At 38.3% G+C, this 19,746-nt stretch overlaps 1 long non-coding RNA gene across 1 annotated transcript in view; it reads right to left on the bottom strand.

Moving 5' to 3' along the window:
• Positions 1-448: 448 nt before the first annotated feature.
• The window catches only part of LOC128315068 (uncharacterized), a 31,336-nt gene continuing 12,038 nt past the window's right edge, over positions 449-19,746 (bottom strand). The window contains exon 3 of the long non-coding RNA XR_008297436.1: positions 449-1,039. This is a non-coding gene — a long non-coding RNA (uncharacterized LOC128315068). The remainder of the gene's footprint in view (positions 1,040-19,746) is intronic.

Below are 19,746 nucleotides of genomic sequence, written 5' to 3'. Positions count from 1 at the left end.
TTAGCTTTGACAAGTACACATCCAAAAAATAAAAATAAATATCTAAAAACACCCTTGCATTATCATAAGACATCATCATATTTAAAATCGCTTGAATTGTGATATTTACAGATGAGATACTGACATGAACTCATTTCTGGGATATCAGTTTATAAAATCACCTTTGCTTGGTTTAGGGTCACCAGTCTATCACTTGAGAAGGTCTTAGTTCTCTTACAGACTAAAACTTGTGTTGTCTGGAACCTTAGGTATGAGATCTGAAGCATGTGTTACAAGTTGAGATTCAGATCAAAACCATAGAGTTCCTAACTCTTTTTGTCTTAAATCATTTATTACTTACTATTTTTATTACATAATGAATGCAACCCTGAAAGAACCAATACATTGTAAAGGTTGATGCACAAATAGAATAACATTGTGAAGCAACCAAAAGTTAGGTAGCAAAAAATACTGTTATTGATTCCTTTAGTTTGCACATAAGAGGGAAAACATTGGTTCTGCTTTTGTTTATTTCAGCATCTAACTGGGAATGGCATCTTCTATCAGCATTGAGAGCTGATCTGTTAGCTGAATCTCAGTTCCCTAGGGAACTGCCCAGTTGACATACAGTTCTTTTCTTAAGTAAAAAAGAACTAGAATGCTTTGGGAAGTAAGAGACACCAAGGAGAAGTAAAAGACAACAACCTCTGCTTTCTGGCTCCTACCCATGTAGAGGGACTACACTTTTCTTTGTGGCAGAGGCAGAAAACAGAGGTCTTGTTTACATAAGTGGATCTTCCAGCAAAGAACGAATTGCTCTTTTTGCAGTGGTAAAGGAATAATGTTCCAGTTTCTGCTTAAAGAAACAGAGAGCATGCCCTTCTGCAGATAGCATTGTGGCTGTGGGCCACCCCACTCCATGTTGTTCCATGGCTCAGCTGGTTTCCTTGGTAAATTGGATTGCCCCCAGCAACCCCAACTTCTCAAACTGTTGTCTTTTGCAAAGTTTGCAGGTATAAATCTTTCATATTGAAAGAGGCCAGCATTTTAAATGGAAAACCTAAAAAAAAAAATCATGAGAATACCTTTACCGTTTCAAGTTTCAGGAATTATTTTTCTAGTGTTAGTTATTTATTTTTAGAGAGAGTGTGTGTGCACAAGTCGGGGAGGGGCAGAGAGAGAGAGAGAAAGAAGGGGAGAGAGAATTCAAAGCAAGTTCCACGATATCAGTGCAAAGCCTGACTCAGAGCTCAAACTCAGAAACAGAGATCGTGACCTGAGCCAAAATCAAGAGTAGGACATGGAACCAAGGCACCCATGTGTCCCAAGAATTATTTTTTTGCCTCTGACACTCAAATGATGTTTTCTTAGAATAGTGGTTCTGAACAGTTTACATTTTTCTTGAGTTGTGCTTTTTTAAAAAAGTTTATTTATTTGTTTGTTAATTAATTTTATTTATTTATTTATTTATTTACTTACTTACTTACTTACTTACATACAAGTTGGTTAGCATATAGTGCAATAATGATTTCCGGAATAGATTCCCGTGATTCATCCCCTATGTATAACACCCAGTGCTCATCCCAACAAGTGTCTTCCTTAATTCCCCTTACCCATTTAGTCCATCCCACCACCCACAACCCCTCCAGAAACCCTCAGTTTGTTCTCTGTATTTAAGAGTCTCTTATGTTTTGTCCCCTTGCCTGTTATTATATTATTTTTGCTTCCCTTTCCTTATGTTCATCTGTTTTGTATCTTAAATTCCACATATGAGTGAAGTCATATGATATCTGTCTTTCTCTGACTAATTTTGCTTACCATAACATTCTCTAGCTCCATCCACATAGTTGCAAATGGCAAGATTTCATTCTTTTTGATTGCCGAGTAATACTCCATTGTATATATGTACCACATCTTCTTTATCCATTCATTTGGGCTTTTTCCATACTTTGGCTCTTGTCGATAGTGCTGCTATAAACATTGGGGCATCTGTGCCCTTTCAAAACAGCACACCTGTTTCCCTTGGATAAATACCTAGTAGTGCAATTGCTGGATGGTAAGATAGTTCTATTTTTAATATTTTGAGGAACCTCCATACTGTTTTCCAGAGTGGCTGCACCAGTTTGTATTCCCACCAATAGTGCAAAAGCATTCCCCTTTCTCCACATCCTCGCCAGCATCTGTTGTTGCCCAAGTTGTTAATTTTAGCCATTCTCAACAGTTTACATTTTTAAGTTACCTGGGGCACTTAAAAAAAAATAACCGCGCCTGGGTCCTTTCCCCAGAGATTGTTATTAGCTGATCTTGGAGTGATCTGCTTCCATCTTTATATCTCGGACATGATCAACCACCGACAATATCATATAATGGAGTTGAGGGAGTGGTATGTCTAAAACAGAACTCAGAGTACTTGGCTTTAGTTGCACACTACCACCTTCTACCCACGTGGCCATCTTAGCATCCTCGAGCCTCACTTTTCCCATCTTAAAAATGAGAATACCAATATCTCCTTGTTCTTGGAGTCCACATTTGTGTGTCAAAGTAAAAAATATATATAGTTTTTAAAATACTTTGAAAGTGTGCTTTAAACTGTAATGGATGTGATACTTAAGAATATGGGTGAAAATTCAGGTATTTTAAAAAGTGTACTATTTGTTATTTTTAACTGCCATCTATTCATCTGTTTGATCTTGGGACCATGGGCAGGAGGCCCAGACTCATTTCCACATGATCTGATCCAGGCCAATCAGAGGATCCTTCACTAAAAGGGTGGAGAATTTCTGTGGTCAGGTTTCCGTTCAGGTGCAGAGGCAGAACCCAGACCTGTCTGCCCTGAGATCTTGTCTTGGCCTTGACCCCAGTCTGTAGAGGTGCCCAAATTTCCAAGCTTCATTCTCACTTCATCATCATCATCATCATCTTCTTCTTCTTTTTTTTTCTGTTACACAGTTGCAACTACTCTCCTTTACAGGAAACTGAAATGATTCAGCCTTGACCTTTAGCAAAGGGCTCATTTCCTTGACACATCCTCAAAGACCCGTGTTCCCTGTAGGCTCAGGCTGTCTGAGAAGGACAGGGAGGGCTGCTATTCCCCCACCCATCACACTGCTGGCTGACCTGACTTGGCTTCATTTCTTTCTTCTTCATGGGCTCCTCTGAATGTAATCCTTCATAGTGTGCCTTCATTTAAACAGTCCAGGAAGAGAGATAATGATGTCTTGGAGGCAGAGAGCAGGAGAAATCAGGAGTTTTCCTGGTGTGTTAAGCATTCCATCAGGGAAAAAAGGCTATGGATATGATAGAGCAACCAGTGTGCTCCTGGTTCCAGCCTTGGATCCATCATTGTGTGACCTTGGATGAGTAATTTAACCTCTTTGGGTCACAACATCAACATCCGTGGATGGGGCTCCTAAGTGTATTGTGTCAAACAATTAAGAGTGTTATAAGTTAAGTACTTTGTAGATACTAGAAATTTTTTTTATACCAGAAACTTTAAAATGTTGAATAATGATGATGATGAAGAGGAGGATAAGGAAGAAACTGGGCTGTGCACTTAGACTGAAGAATTTTTGTGTGTTTGTTTTAATTCCAGTAGCTACTTCAGATGGCCTAGAAGCAAATGCTTTTTTGAATCAATATTCAGTGCCCATATTCACTCAGGAGATAATAGAGCACAGAGCTGTAGGTTGCTAGGAACTTTCCTATTAGTGAATCTTTTGTTCTTCTAAGAAAAGGAATTTATTTTGCATCAAAGAGAATTTATAATTAGTAGGCTGTGGTCCTCTTGCTTGAGGAAAGTGTTTCTCTTTCTCATCATTCTATTGCATGTGTGTGCACATGAGTATACACACATATACACGGGTTAATTAATGCTAAATCTATCATCAGTAAAAAAAAAAAAAAAGGCAAACAGCTTCAGCAGCTTCTATGCAAAAACTGCTTATTGTTACCCAGCACAACACATTATTGTGAACTTTTTCTCACACAAAAGCTTTGTTTTATCTGTTATGAAGCTCTGTTTGGAGAATTAACAAAAGGACATGTCCTCAATTTTCAGCTTCTATAAGTTAAAGCATAGTTTTTGTCGATTCTGATGCCAACCTGGAAAGAATATATCATATATTTTCCACCGGGCAAGATACGCACTGCAAAAATCTATCAGAATTTGATAACAAGAATGTGTGGTGAGGTTATTAGTGATGAACTACTCCACCACCCCTCATATTCGCCTGGGTCAAACCTGTATGGATTCTGGTTGTTGTTCGAGAAGACGGTGTTATAGTTACAGAGCAGACATTGTTCAAAGCGTGGGTACTTCGAGAAAGTGCCCGCAGGGTTCTTTTGTCTGAACTTAAACAGAGGGTGAGGTAGGGTATTAGGAATTAGGATGTGTGGAGTTTTCTTAGGACAAGGTTAGTATCTGGATGATCCTGGGGAGGGAAAAGAGGCTTAGAGATAGAATATGAGAGATCATGGGGGCTAAGCTGGCCCAACATTATGCAAGAAACTGAGAGTTCATGAAGGCACAAAACAGAAGTACTTGAAGTCTTAGATTGCTTTCCCAGGTGTGTCTGTGTCCTTATCTAGGCATAATAGCTCATGTTCCTGACAGATGAATTTGACTTCTATTGTCTTGGAGGCCTTGGGCAAGTCACTTAAAGCTGCAGTTTCAAAGGTGAGAATATAGTACCTACAGGGCCGGCATATATGATGTGACAGGAGAGTTCCTGAAGGTTATATCTAATTCAAAATGCACAGAATTCAAGACTAATCCTGCAAAGGGAGGCAAGACATTGATTAAGCCTGGAGCCAGGCTACCTGAATTAAAATTCTGCTTCTGCTACTAACCTTTACTTTATCTGCAAAATGGGGATAATAATAGTTCTACCACATAGGATTTTGTTGGAAAAATAAAGGGGATGTTGCCTATGAAGTGCTTAGTTAGTATTAGCTTTCATAAATATTCATAGATATTCATAAGTATTTCATACTTGCTTTCAATAAGTATTAGCTTTCATTCTAACAATTATGATTTTCTAGCAAAATTGGTACATGTGACCAAAGTATAAATACTATTTAAAACTATCTAGGCTTGTCATTTAAATTAGGCAATTCTTCATACTTTTAAAACTTGAGAGCCATTTACTATATTTGAAATTTTGTAAATAAAGTGAGGCTGTGTTGATATTTTTATATTAAGTGATTTCAAATTTGCATAATTGAAATTTGCATGACTCTAATTTTCATAAAATGTGACTAGCCCTGGATCTCACTGGGCTGTCATGCGCATTAAATATGCTAATGTACACCAGTCTGACTTAGCTCAAGGCCTGGAATTATTAATAATGATGATCTCCAGGCAGTGAGAACCAAGATTGGGCACTTGGGATAGAAAAAAGTGACTGTTTCTCCATTATAACTTGCAATAATTCACCTAATAATTGACTCTCCTTCTGTTCCAGCACAGAACTGATTTGTTAGGAGCATGAGGGAGGGACTTGATAACTATTGTCTACAGACCTCCATGCCAGGGGGTGTTTCAGAAAACTAGGGCAAATTTATGAACTCCATCAGACTCTCTTCAAATTCCACATCAAGGGATTGAGGACATATAGGATGTTTTCTCTTCTCTAATACTTAAACAAAAAAGCATGCAAAATTGTAGATCTTAAGAGGAAAGTGTCTTAGTATGTAGTGAAAAATCCTCAGGACTCCTGCCTTGTATCCCATACTGCCCCTGATCAATTACGATATCAGTTTTTAGCGTAGACTCCAAAATCAATTTACTGTGGACAAAAGTCTGCTTTAGGTTTATAACAGACTCCAAAGGGAATCTGTCTGTCTCCCCAGAATTAAATTTTATCTATCTATCTATCTATCTATCTATCTATCTATCTATCATCTATTCTTTGTTTATCCATTTATCTACCAAACATATATTAAGATTTTACTATAGGTTAAGCACTGTGTTAAGTTTTGGAGAAAAAGAAAAACAAGTGACTGGATTGCAGACTTTAAGCACACACACAGTCCAGAGTGGGAAGAATTGATTGTCACTTACGATAGAAGGTAATAGTAAGCTCAGTGATAAGGGATGCTAACTCAGCCTTGGGGATGAAGGAAAGTTCATTGCAAGGAGTTATGTCACAGCTACTGGGAAAACAATGACTTCTGAAAGATCCCAGAAAAATAAGACTTGTAGTGAACTCTCATAGTCAAGTTGGTCTCTAACACTTGCCATTGGTAAAGATTAAAGCTAAAAATGTATCAGGTCTGCAAAGAACCAAACATTAGCCCATGTTCAAGTTCAGATTGTATTTTAAAAACAAGCAGGCAACAATTTGTGAGGAAAACTGCAACCACAAGATAGCAAAACCAAAAGGGACAAGGACAGTGAAAATCATATTAATTCAAAGCCCAGCAGTACCTAGAAAATGTCATGGAAATTAATTCTGGTTCTTTCCCTAATTTTGAGTCTAGAAACTGAACTTGGTTTGCACAATTTTGGGAGAAAAACAACTACCCTACAGTTATTTGTTCATCTATTTGCTCAGTAAATATCTTTTTTATCACTACTATGTGCTAGATTTTTGCTGGGGATACAGCCATAGTCAAGATAGTCAAGAAGGGTGTGGTTAATGCCAACCAAAGTGGTCTAGGATACCAAACCACTTGTCATATTGTATTAATATAATGATACAAGGGTGCAAGTTGTTTACCTTGAGTGTGGAAGTAAGACACTGGGAGAGAACTCAGGGACCTGTGTAGGTGATCCTTGAGTGCAGATAGAATAGAAAACTGGCTGACCCAGGTTAGGTTAGTGTGATTAGTAAATCAAGGCTTATTGGCAAGGATAGGAACACAGGATGTTGGAAGAGTCTTGGGTGAGTTGTGTTCAAATCAGGACATCAGAACAGACTGCTTCTTAAATATGGTTGATTTTATTTTCTCAGAGTAGGGAGAACAAAGGAGGCAGCTAACAGGGAAGTACCCCCAAACACTTGATCATGATATTAATCATCTTACGTCCTCAACTATACCTTGAGCAATGAGTTTCATTATCTAGATAACTTCCCTTTCTAAAGGATCTTGGGCTTTCTTCTAATTTCTGATTTATTGAAACATAGGGACATTCTATTTAAAAACAACCTAAGGCAATGGTAAAATGTAAACATCTATGTAGTTTTTATCTGAGAACAGCTTTTTTTTTTTTATAATTGTTAAGATCTCTCTGAAAATGACTTCTCAATTTGGAGGCCTAACGATATGTTTGATTTCCTGGCCACACTGGGAGTATCCCCCCTCTACCACCACCACCCCCCACACAAACTCTTGGCCAAGGGATCTAAAGAGGGACTTTCAGACCAAAGGATATAATAGAAGACAACCTTGCAAACAAATTTCTGATGCCATGTTTCATTAATACCTTTCAATGGCAGCAGAAAGGAGTGGTGTCAGAGTGTAATTTCATTTACAAAGTCAAGCAGAAAATGAATTTCTCATCGTGGGAGTCTGTACGGGTGAGCATGACTGTTTGGAAGCCAGCTTCTGAAATCACGGGAGCCAGTTCAGGGGAGCATTAAATTACCACAAAAAGGAAAACAATTTGCATCATTGAACTGTAATAGGAGTGGGGGAGGATTTTACATGACACGCAACCTTTTTAAAAGTTGTTTTGTAAAAGACAACTTTAGAGTTGTTATCATATTACACGAATTCTAATTTCCTGGATCACCATTGGTGTCCAATTAATGATCAGTCAGGTCTTAAAAAATACGTGAGAATATTTCTGTTAGTGATGAGGAGGTGATTAATAATAACTGAAAATTGGTACACACTCCGGGTCTCACAAGATGTACCGAAGACCAGGCTGAACTCTACCTGAGGTTCTTGATGGTAGAAAGACTTCTTTATGGAATACCCCACAAAGAAGATTTTGGATTTGGGGTCTTACTCTTCCAGGTTAAAATCTCAACTCTGCCATTTACAGGCTGTATGCCCCAGGAGAGCTTGCCAAACACTTTGAGCCTCAATTTTCTTACCCGGAAAATGGAAAAAAGAATATCTATCTTATAATTTTGAAGTTAAGATAAATGAGGTGGCATTTATAAAATATTAACACAGTGCCTTACTGACAAATGATGTCTATTTACCTCCTGTGGTGTCTTTTCACATATATTATAAGGGTCAGGCCTACCACTTATTAAATTAGGTGCTTCAACAGGTGAGTCCCTGGAAATCAAGGCAAATGGCTTAGGAAGCATCTTCATTACTTCAAGGACAGGGCATGAAAAAAGTAGAATGATCAAAGTCAAGAGCAAAGAATGTGAAAATAAGATAGATTGAGAATGTAACACATTAATGTTCCATTGAGATTCATTACTGTGACTTTTGCAAAGCTGATCTTGACCACATAATTTGAATCATGAGACTTAATGACCATCTTCACAAAGTTCCTAGATTCTTAAACTGTGTTGAATATCACTGGATGATAAGTTCCTCCCTATTCTGATGACAAAGATATATGGGTTTCCAGATTTCAGATGTCCTTTTCTTGGACTTGCTTTCCCCAACTGGTCTGACAAAATAATGTTCCAATAACTCCAGTTATATTCTGCCTTGTCTTATTTGATTAGGTTGTTTTACTCTCTATTGCAAGTCACAAAATATAGGCCAAAAAATAATGGCCTCCCTGTAATTTTTTTCTCCACATATGCAGTCATGGTGATCTGAAGCAACAAAAATAATCGAAGAATGATGATTCTGTGTGTAAAACCTTCAAATGGATATACTAAGAATAAGATTCAAGCTTCTTTTAATGGACTTAGTAAGGCTCCTATCTACCTCTGACCTCATCATCTCCCATTCTCTCCTTCAGTCACCATGCTCTAGCAATGTTGGCTTTTCTGGCCCCAGATTATAGTCACCAGCCTTGTTCTGGCCTCAGACTCTTTGCTTCACAATCTGTGCTCTTCCCAGAGGCTGGCATGACTGGCTGTTTGTCGTTATTCATTTCCTAGTACAAGGATTTATGCCTCAGAAAGACCTTCTTTAATCTGAAGTAGTCAGCCTTTCATTCCATTATGTCTTCTTCTTAGGATGTCAGTATAAACAGTATACATGTATATACAGTATAAACAGTATAACGTGTTTATATTTATTTATATATGTATATATGTATATTTATATACACTATATATACGTGTATATACAGTATAAACAGTATAACGTGTTTATTATTTATTTATTTGAAAGTGAGAGAGGGTGTGTGCATGTGTGCAAGTGGGGAAAGGGCAGAGGGAGAGAGAGAGAATCTTAAGCAGACTCCATGCCTGATGCTGGGCTTGATCCCATGACCCTGGGATCATAACCTGAGCCGAAATCAAGAATCAGAGGCTCAACTGACTCAGTCACCCAGGCACCCCTATATAAACTTATTTGTACTATTGATTTGTTTTCTTTAGACCATCCGTCTCCATCCCTCTCCCTCCACACTAAACACAAGTTCCATAAAGGGAGGACATCCGTCTCCACTGCTTAGAGCAGCACATATCACTTAATGAATGAATGAAATGGATGAATTTCTCTCTATTCTAAACTACTGCTGGCGGTTCTGTCTTCAGAACTGGTTCATAAACACATAAATCAAAAATAGTTTAGTGGAAGAATAGAAAACCAACTAGCTACCCCAAAGTTGTCCTCTTCTCCCCAGCAGTGATAAATGGGCTCTGGAGTAAGAATCAGAGGATCTGGCTTCCAGCCAGTGAATTACCTGTTTACCCGTTAGGCAAGCTATTTCACTCCTCCATGCTTCTGCTTCTTCATGTATTAATGAGGAAGTAGATAATTTCTTTTTCTTTTAATGTTTATTTTTTTTTGACAGAGCATGAGCGGGGTGGGGGAGGGGGGGCCGCAGAGAGAGAGGGAGACACAGAATCCGAAGCAGGCTCCAGGCTCTGAGCTGTCAGCACAGAGCCCGACGAGCCTGGGGCTCGAACACCCAGACCGCAAGATCATAACCTGAGCCGAAGTCAGGCACTCAACCAACTGAGCCACCCAGGCGCCCCAGAAGTAGATAATTTCTAAGGTGTTTTCTATTCTTGACATCTTATGATTTTTAATGAAAATGCTGGAATTTGGCAGTCTGATGTCTTGGCAGATATTTACAAATTTTGTATGACAGCATGGATGGACTTTGAGGGAATTATAGTAAGTGAAATAAGTCAGAGAAAGGCAAATACTGTATAATTTCACTTGTATGTAGAATCTAAAACAAAAATAAAAAATAAAAACACAAAAACAAAGAACCAAGACTCATAGAACACACTGGTGATTGCCAGAGGTGGAGGATGGAGGTTGGACAAAATGAGTGAAGGTGATCAAAAAGTACAAACTTCCAGCTGTAAAATAAATGAGCCATAGGAATATAATGCACAGCATGGTGACTATAGTTAATATTACATATTAATAATAGTATTGCATATTTGAAAGTTGCCAAGAGAGTAGATCTCAAAAGTTCTCATCACAAGAAAAAAAAATGTAACTATGAAAAGTGATGGATGTTAGTTAGATTTATTGTGGTGATCATTTCACAATAAATACAAATATCAAGTCATTGTGTCTTATACCTGAAACCAGCGTAACGTTATATATCAATTATATTTCAGTAAAAATATTACCTGTGAATGTTGTATATGCTGGTCCTATATTAAGATATATCACAATTTCTAAGAAAAAAAAATTAATGCTTGCATGAGATTGAAGTTAATGGATAGATTAGCTATTGTTGAAATCTCTGGAGGTGCCTGGGTAGCTCAGTTGGTTAAGCGTCCAACTCTTAGTTCTGGTTCGGGTCATGATCTCATGGCTTTGTGGGTTCAAGCCCTGCATTAGTGCAGAGCCTGTTTGAGATTCTCTCTTTCCTTTCTCTCTCTGCCCTCCCCTACTCGTCTCTGTCTCTCTCAAAATAAATCAATAAACTTGAAAAAAAAGAAATCTCTGAACTTTGCCATGGGTTTATGTCATGAGTTTCTTACAAATCTCTAAGTACCAGAATGAGAGATAGGCAGCATCTTCTGCCCAGAGGAGACAACCAGACCTCACAGGTAGTGTCTGGAATTTTCATTACATCTATCCAAATAGCACTGTAACTTACAGCCATATTGCTTATAGAAGGTGGAGACAAAAGTGCTAGTTAATAAAAAGCAGTCTTTCCACTTTTCAAAGGACTCCTCTAACACTATGTAGGTAAACCTATAAAAAGATATGAACGATTCTAATACAGTCTACACGGCAGGGTTCTAATTGCACTTCTACTGATAAGTAGTTGTATGTCCTTTGACACTTTGGGCTGTGGTGAACTCATTTTTGAAATAATCTCACAGACCGTACAAATTCCCTGAAATTGTAATTCCAACTTCTAATTTCTCTGAGTAAATATCTACAATAAACAAAAATCATGGAAATATATGCATAGAAATCTATTAAAGAGAAGAAACTGGTCAAAGAGGAAAGAAATTACATCTAAATATATCTGTTAAGTATACCAGCCTTCTGCAGGTGGAGGAGAGGCTGAGAGACTATAGCAGGTGTTTTTCCTGCCTCTCATGAGAGGAAATTTAGTGCAGGGCAGCCAGAATGCAAAATCATTATTATGGGCCAATTGTTCAGTGACTTGTATAAAATGAGTTGGTTATTTGTCCTAAGGAGTGATCTCTACAGTAAAGGATACAAAGGGGCGCCTGGGTGGCTCAGTTGGTTAAGCGTCCAACACTTGACTTTTGATTTCGGCTCAGGTCAAGATCTCAGGGTCATGAGATCTCTGGGTCATGAGATCGAGCCCCGTGTTGGGCTCTGTGCTCAGTGTGGAGCCTACTTAAGATTCTGTCTCCCTCTGCCCCTCCCCTGCTTGAGCTCTCTCTCTCTCTCTCTCCCTCTCTCCTCTCTCTCAGAAAAAAATACAAATACAAATGAATAAAGGAAATAAGGAAGGAAGAAAGGAAGAGATATAATGAACAATACTGTCCAAATTGGGAAGCCTATACCTTTGAAAGATAAATATACCTCTAGCTTTATGAGGAACTCAGCAGGGATCCACTGACGATTATAGAAAAAGTAATGTGATTAGATTAAAATCTTAACTCTTTCCAGACAGGAAAAAAAAAATTTAATTGAGTTTTTCCTCTCGTAGTTATTTATTTTTAACATAATGAACTATTCCACATCTTCATTTTTATTACCTTCTTTTCTGTTTGCATTTCCCTTTCTTCTTTCCTATCTCCTGCTTGCATAAAGATGTTGATCTTCTACCCCTTCTATTCCATTTCTTATGTTAAAGATTGTCTTTGTAATTCAAATCTTCTGTTGGTTACTTTTAAATTTTTATTCCTACACTCATGAAAAATAGATTTAGAGCCATGTGTATATGGGTATACGTATCCATGTCAGGTTTGTAATAGTCAAGAAAACTCAGTGAACTTGAAGGTAGAAGGTCAATGCTTTTCTCAATGTTGTGCTTAAGAATAACTTATGGAGGATGGGCTCCTGGGTGGCTCAGTCAGATGAGCTACCGACTTCGCCTCAGCTCATGATTTCTAAGTTCATGAGTTTAAGCCCCATATTGGGCTCTGTGCTGACAGCTCAGAGCCTGGAGGCTGCTTTAGATTCTGTATCTCCCTCTCTCTCTGCCCCTCCCTCGCTCGTGCTCTCTCTCTCTCTCTCAAAAATAAATAAACATTAAAAAAAAGAATAACTTATGGAGGAGATGTAGCCTATGGTTATCTTTCAACAGGTTGCTAATAATTTTGAAAGATAAGTGTCTGCTCTTAAGTTCTTATTGTACACACCACTGCATATTAAACTAATTGATTGCCATGGATGCATAGTAAGTAGCTGTGTTGAATATCTATCACTACATAACCAATCACTGCTAAACCTAGTGGCTTAAAAGAGCTATTTTCCTATTGTTATTTAAGCTCATGAATCTGCTACATTTCCTAAATTTGACTGGCTATATTTGTTCTCTGCCATGGGTTTTAGCTGGTCTTTGTGGCATGGGTACGTTACACGTGCCAGATAAACTTTGAGATCTTCCATAGGGAAAGACTTCTTTTGAAACTCTACACAACACATACATCTGCTACATGACTGCTGATATTGCCATGTGGCCTTATTAAAGCAGAAATACCTCCTAACAGGTCACAGTGATGGTGAATGTCTTCCCTTGGCATATGTTCTTTCCATTAGCTTAAGTATCAGATGGCCATAGTTGGCAACTCTGTATCTTTTTTCAAAAAGAGCTCATCGAAGAATTCAAGGGTATATATCACTTATATCAAACTTTTTACTTAATAAAGCTCTATCATTTAAAGTTCCTGAATCCTAGGCAGAATTTAGTTTATTTTTAAATAATCAAGCAAATTGGGCACAACAGGAGCTTTTTCTTCACTGCACTTTTCCTAAATAAGTTCTCTGTTTAAATTCTGAGAGTTATTAAGAGCATTTATTTATAAACTGCAAGAAGCATTCACTCTTTCTCTCTCGCTCCCTCTCTCATTCTCTCATCCTCACTCCCTGTATTATTTCTTATGAACCTGCCCCTCCTTTTCACAAATATTAAGTGCCCCGTTTTACTCCATGACGGAGCATTGCAGTGAAATAATAGGTATTTGTTCTTATTCTAAGACTCTTTTTATATAAAATGTAAATCACAGCATCTTCCTTTTGCTTCCCTAATTTTGCAGCTCAAGCATGAGCAATTAAAGAGAGAAGCTAGAGAAAGCCAATTCTAATATTGTCTTGCACATTTTAGCTGTGTTGCTGATGAAACATAAAGAATATACTATTTGGAACCTTTATATATACAATAGTCACCTTGTACTATTTCTCTTACCATACTCTGCAAGTAGTTCAAATGAGCAAAAGAAATTGGAATTTAAGGGAAAATAAGCACACCAAGATTAACCACCCTCCCTTGGCATATACGAGCCACTTGGCTGCTGTTAATGTAGCCTTAATCCATCCATGCCACGGTGAAAGACCATATGCCTGCTAAAAACCATAACAGTGAATGATTTGTCTTAGTTGCAACATTTTTGATGAAAAAAAAATTTTCTATATTTCGTGACTTAGGTAATCTTTATAAAGCATAACTAAAATTTCCATATTAATTTGTTTTCATATTTATAACTCTTGCAAATCCACTGTTTCCCTCAGATGAAACAATTTCTTTATTCTTTTGATAGGCCAAATCTGAATCAAATTGAAAACAGGCAACTTCCTCCTTTGCTTGATATAGAATAAAATCACATTCTTCTGTTGAGATTCTTGGTTAAAAACATGGTAAGCTTTTGATTGTAGTGGTAAAGGAGCACTTCAAAGCATTGCTTCTGACCTGGGTCTTGGTTGTCGTTGTTTGCAATCTCTACTGAACACATAGGTATATGTGTACATATGGTCACACTACTTATAAGGTAATGATTTCCTTTTTCTCTTTTATATTCTAGGCTCACGCTTCATGAGGTACACCTTCATTTTGGTGAACTAAGAACAGTTTTTGTAAATCTCTGGGTCCCTCTTCTTGGCCTTTAGTGTTTCTTAAATCTTTGACTTTTCAGATGGTAGAGTTGCTCTGGTCCACTATTCTGTGTGACTGTTTCTAGGACCCACTGCTGAAGTAGATGTTGAAATTATTATTAATGTTTTTGGTGAAAAAAAAAGCACTTTGTCACCAAATATGCCAGGTTTGTGCAGATTAAATGAAACTATGTGTTGCTGATTCGATTAAAAAAAAAAAAAAGCCTGCTTCTACAGAAATGTGAAGTGCTTTTATGTCTTGAACATGATTTTGCAGGAGAAATCAGACTCTTTCCTTTGGGTCTTTATTCTTTCTTCATATAAAAATGAATTTCTTTGCAGAGAAGCCACATATCCCTGACAGTACAACCTGAGATCACACTCTTAGAGAAACTAGAAGGACTGCGAGGCTCAGGATCGTGTTGACCATATTAGCCAGTACTTTATTTGTTATTTAATGTTTTTTAATGTTTATTTATTTTTGATAGAGAGAGAGAGAGAATGTGAGCAGGGGAGGGGCAGAGAGAGAGGGAGACACAGAATCCGAAGCAGGCTCCAGGCTCTGAGCTGTCAGCACAGAGCCCGATGCAGGGCTTGAACTCACAAACAGTGAGATCATGACCTGAGCTGAAGTGGGTCATGCAATCCCACTAAAATTACATAAAAGGAATAAACAAGAAAGGAATAAGAGTACAGGGGCAAAGAGAATTGGAGAGGAGAACAGCAGTAGACGGAATCTGGCTTCAGCTGGAAGAGTGATAACTAACATGGCAGAGGAAGCTGCAACCTAAAAGCACACGGGATGGATACTAAGGACAGTTAATGTCCCGTGCTCCACCCTGGAAAGTCCCAGTGCACCATGAATGAAGGCATGGGCCGAAAGGGGGATATTAGTTAAATTAACGTATAAGGTGCTTACCATTTTTACCGCCCACAAGCATCTCTTCCCATCCATCCCTGAGAAAAAATGGAAGTTTATTGGCAGGAAAAATGGAAACAGAGAGTCCTGGGGGCATTGAGACACCCAGCATGGGTAAAGTCAGAGGTGAAATACCAAAATCAAAACAAGGAGATTGTGGGGCGCCTGGGTGGCTCAGCCGGTTAAGCGACCGATTCTTTTTTTTTTTTTTTTAATTTTTTAATGTTTGTTTGTTTGTTTGTTTGTTTATTTATGTATTTATTTTAGAGAGAGAGGAGAGACAGAGTGTGAGCAGGGAAGAGGCAGAGAGAGAGGAAGACACAGAATCTGAAGCAGGTTCCAGGCTCTGAGCAGTCAGTACAGAGCCTGACACGGGACTCGAACTCACGGACCACGAGATTATGACCTGAGCCAAAGTCGGATGTTTAACCGACTGAGCCACCCCGGTGCCCCAAGTTTCTGATTCTTGATTTTGGCTCAGGTCATGATCTCATGATTTGTGAGATGGAGCCCTCCTGTGGGGGCTCTGGGCTGACAGTGTGGGGCCTGCTTGGATTCTTTCTCTCCTTCTCTCTCTCTGCCCCTCCCCTGATTATGCTCTCTTTCTCTCAAAATAAATAAACCTTTAAAAAAAGGATATTGTATTATATTATGAGACTGTCAATAAGCCTTCCTTTCTGTCCTCAGGATACCAGTACCAAGGCTTATAATTGCCCACGAAACTCATGGGTCTCCCAGTAAAGATCTACAGGTAATGACATTTGAGTGCCATAATGAAAAGGCTACCTGTGCATGGTAGACTGACATTGGTATGAAATCTGCTCTGTTGGAGACCTTTGGCAATATACTTTCACTGGTTAGGGCTTTTTGGCACAGCCACTAAAAGTGTCAATTTTATCACTGAAGTCAAGGAGTGCTGATTCATTCCCTTTGGGAAAATTAAATCTCTGAACAATTGCAGAGTGGATGAGCAACGTTTCCATAATGTCTTTGTTTGAGTCCCCCAGAAGCAAACCGTAAGACAGGGATTAAGGAATAAAAAGCCTACTTGAAAGGTGATCCCGAAGAATACGAGAAGGGGAATGAACTCAGAGGAGGAAGGCAGCCAATAAAGTGCTCAATAACAGTCCAGTTACCACTGTCTATATGTGGAGCTTAATCCTTCTGGGACCACGGGAGTCAGGGTACAATACACCTCACAGTCATCCCTCTGAGGGGTGAGTGAGCTGGGATATTCATGCAATGATTCCAACTTTGCATTGTTGAAGGGCAGCTCTGGGGAGTATTAACTCCTTGGCACTTGCAAACTGCCACATAGGCAGCAAAGAGAGCTCCAAGAACCAGGGAGAGTCTTCAAGTAACGGAGGGATGCTGTTGGAAGTCTAGTAGGTATACAATGGGTGGAAAGTGCTAGAGAATTTGGGTGGGGCACCAACAGCATCTGCTACACTTAAAGAATTACTAATCTTCTTAAATTTGCTACCTGGACTATAATGTATTTGGGACCCACATAATTAAAGACTATAGTAATACATAAAAGCCTTCTTTATATTATTTGTTTATTTTTCTAAATAAGTAGATAATTTTTGTACATGAATCTTGAACCTACTCAAGTTTCATGGAAAAGACAGATTTTAATCATTTTTTAAGAGATTGTCCCGAAGAACATTTGAAAGTATATTTTAATCAACCTGGTAGTAAACTTTCTTTTGTCTTAAGTGGATCCCATTTTTATTTCCAGAAAAAATGATATTTAAGGTCAAAGATGGTGAAACTTTTATAAACTGAGGCATATTCTAAGGGTCAAATACAACTAGAGGAGAAAAGGAACATACTTCACTAATAATGGGCCAAGAAAAGTACACAGAGGAAGAATCAGTTAAAAACCTTTAGCTGCTTGGGGTGCCTGGGTGGCTCAGTTGATTGAGCTACCGACTTTGGCTCAGGTCATGATCTCGTGGGTCGTGAGTTCTGGCCTACATCAGGCTCTGTGCTGAAGGTGCAGGGCTTGCTTGGGATTCTTTCTCTCTCCCCCTTTCTCTGTCGCTCTTCCCTTTGTGCTTTTTCTTTCTCTCAAAATAAAAAAAAAAAAATATATTAAAAACCTTTGCTACTGGGGTGCCTGGGTGGCTCAGTCGGTTAAGCGGCCGACTTCGGCTCAGGTCATGATCTTGCGGTCCGTGAGTTCGAGGCCCGCGTCAGGCTCTGTGCTGACAGCTCAGAGCCTGGAGCCTGTTTCGGATTCTGTGTCTCCCTCTCTCTGACCCTCCCCTGTTCATGCTTTGTCTCTCCCTGTCTCAAAAATAAATAAAATGTTAAAAAAAATTAAAAACCTTTGCTACTTATGGAAACTAAAGCATATTCCTATCTACAGTTCCCTCTAATCTTCAAAGGTGAAGCAAAATCTCCAAAGTCCCCAGACACTGCTGGACAGAGAGAGAGCCATGAAAAGAATGGCGGGGAAGCCTGTGTATTGTGTATGTGTCTCCTCATTCACGAAAGAAAACCCAACCAGTCCACTGGCAAAAGCATTTGGCCACTCCGAGTTCCCTTTGCTCATGAAAAAAAAATCTTTTTTGTTGTTTTTAAGGCCAAGAGGCAAACAATGTAACTGGGAAAGATACTGATTTCTTATGGCCCACACATATGTGTGGCACATCAAATTTTTAGCTGACAGTAATACTGTTTTCAGCACATATGCCTCTATTTATTTCTTACCATTAATTACATCCTAGGTATACAAATGGCTTTTATTTTTGTTGGATACCAGCAGAACAAACGTTTCTTGGGGAAAGCATGAAAGGTCAGAAGCCAAGTCCCTTTTTTGTATTTTCAGTCTTATAGTATGTGGCCTGAATATCTTAGATACAATACCAGAAAAAGAGGCTATTTACTTCTTGAAATTGAGATCTATTTTAGGAGTAAGGAGCAGCCTGGATGTGTCTTCAGATTAATTTTTCTTCCAAAACATTCTTCCCATAGAAATCTTTCTCTGAGTTGTTTCAATGCAATATCTGATTAAGTCATAGTTTTTCCATATTTCTCAAAATGAAATTTATTATTTGGTTTAGTTGTTGCTTGGCTTGTTTTGTTCCTATATTTTGGAGAGGCAAGATGTTAAAATATTATTTCATGAAGTACTTCGAAATGCTACACATGTTTGGAATTATTCACATTTTATAACTTATGGGCAGTTACATAAACTTTTCCATTTGCTACTTGAATTGTTGTTTGTTTTGCATTGGGAGCATTACTTCAAAAACTAAATAACTTCTCTCAGTACATTCCAGGTACTTTTCCAGGTACAGAATTACACTTTTCTCCCCCATTTGTTTCATCTAATTTCATATTCCATGGGAAGGTGTATCTAAAATAAACAAAAAAATACAGTAAATCAATAAAAGCAATAATTCTCCAATAAGCTCAAGTCTTCTTCTTCTTCTTCTTTTTTTTTTAAGAAAACATTTATTATTACCTGTTATGGATTGAATGTTTCTCTCCCCACTCCACCTTCATTCAGATGTTGAAGCCCTAACCCTAATGTGACTACCTTTGGAGATAGGACCTTTACGGAAGTCAGTAAGGTTAAATAAGGGTGGGGCTCTGATCAAATAGGATTTGTGTCCTTATAAGAAGAGACTGCAGAGAACCCACTCTTTCTGTCTCCACCATGTGATGACACAGTGAGAAGACAGCCATCTGCAAGCCAGGAAGAGCTCTCACCAGAAATAAAATCAGCTGGCCTCTTTGGAAGGCATAACAATGATCATGAATTGCTTCACTCCTAAGAATAAATTGTCATATTGTGGAAATTAGTTAATTTAGGTTTGTTTGCATTCTCAGATCTCTGATAGATTTTTAAAAAACACTTTGATTTTATACCTTACCTGGCTTGTTTTTGTTAAGGTGGAAGAAATGATAACGTGATTTCCCTCATCTTTTTTGAACATGGAAATCCCTAAAGCTTTAAAAATGCAATTTGAAGGCATTTCTGACTTTATGTTGGTCTCGTTTTAGAGATCTACAGTGGAATTTACTAAAAATGATTTGCTAGCTGCACAGTACATTGTTTTATCTTTGATTAACATCCATCAACTGGCTAATGAATTTCAATGATTGACAAATTTGTAGATAATATTCTACTTTAAATAATGTTTCATTTACTGGAACATAGACATTGGGTTAGGCCAGGCCAGCCCAGCGTTTACTTAAAATTACTGCCACTGTATATAATCAGCTTTTTATTGGTCCTTGACCTGCTATGATTTTTTTCA

This window comes from Acinonyx jubatus, chromosome C2, assembly GCF_027475565.1.
Source record: "Acinonyx jubatus isolate Ajub_Pintada_27869175 chromosome C2, VMU_Ajub_asm_v1.0, whole genome shotgun sequence".
In the NCBI taxonomy this organism is placed as follows: Eukaryota; Metazoa; Chordata; class Mammalia; order Carnivora; family Felidae; genus Acinonyx; species Acinonyx jubatus.
This window is presented reverse-complemented; position numbering and strand designations above follow the sequence as displayed.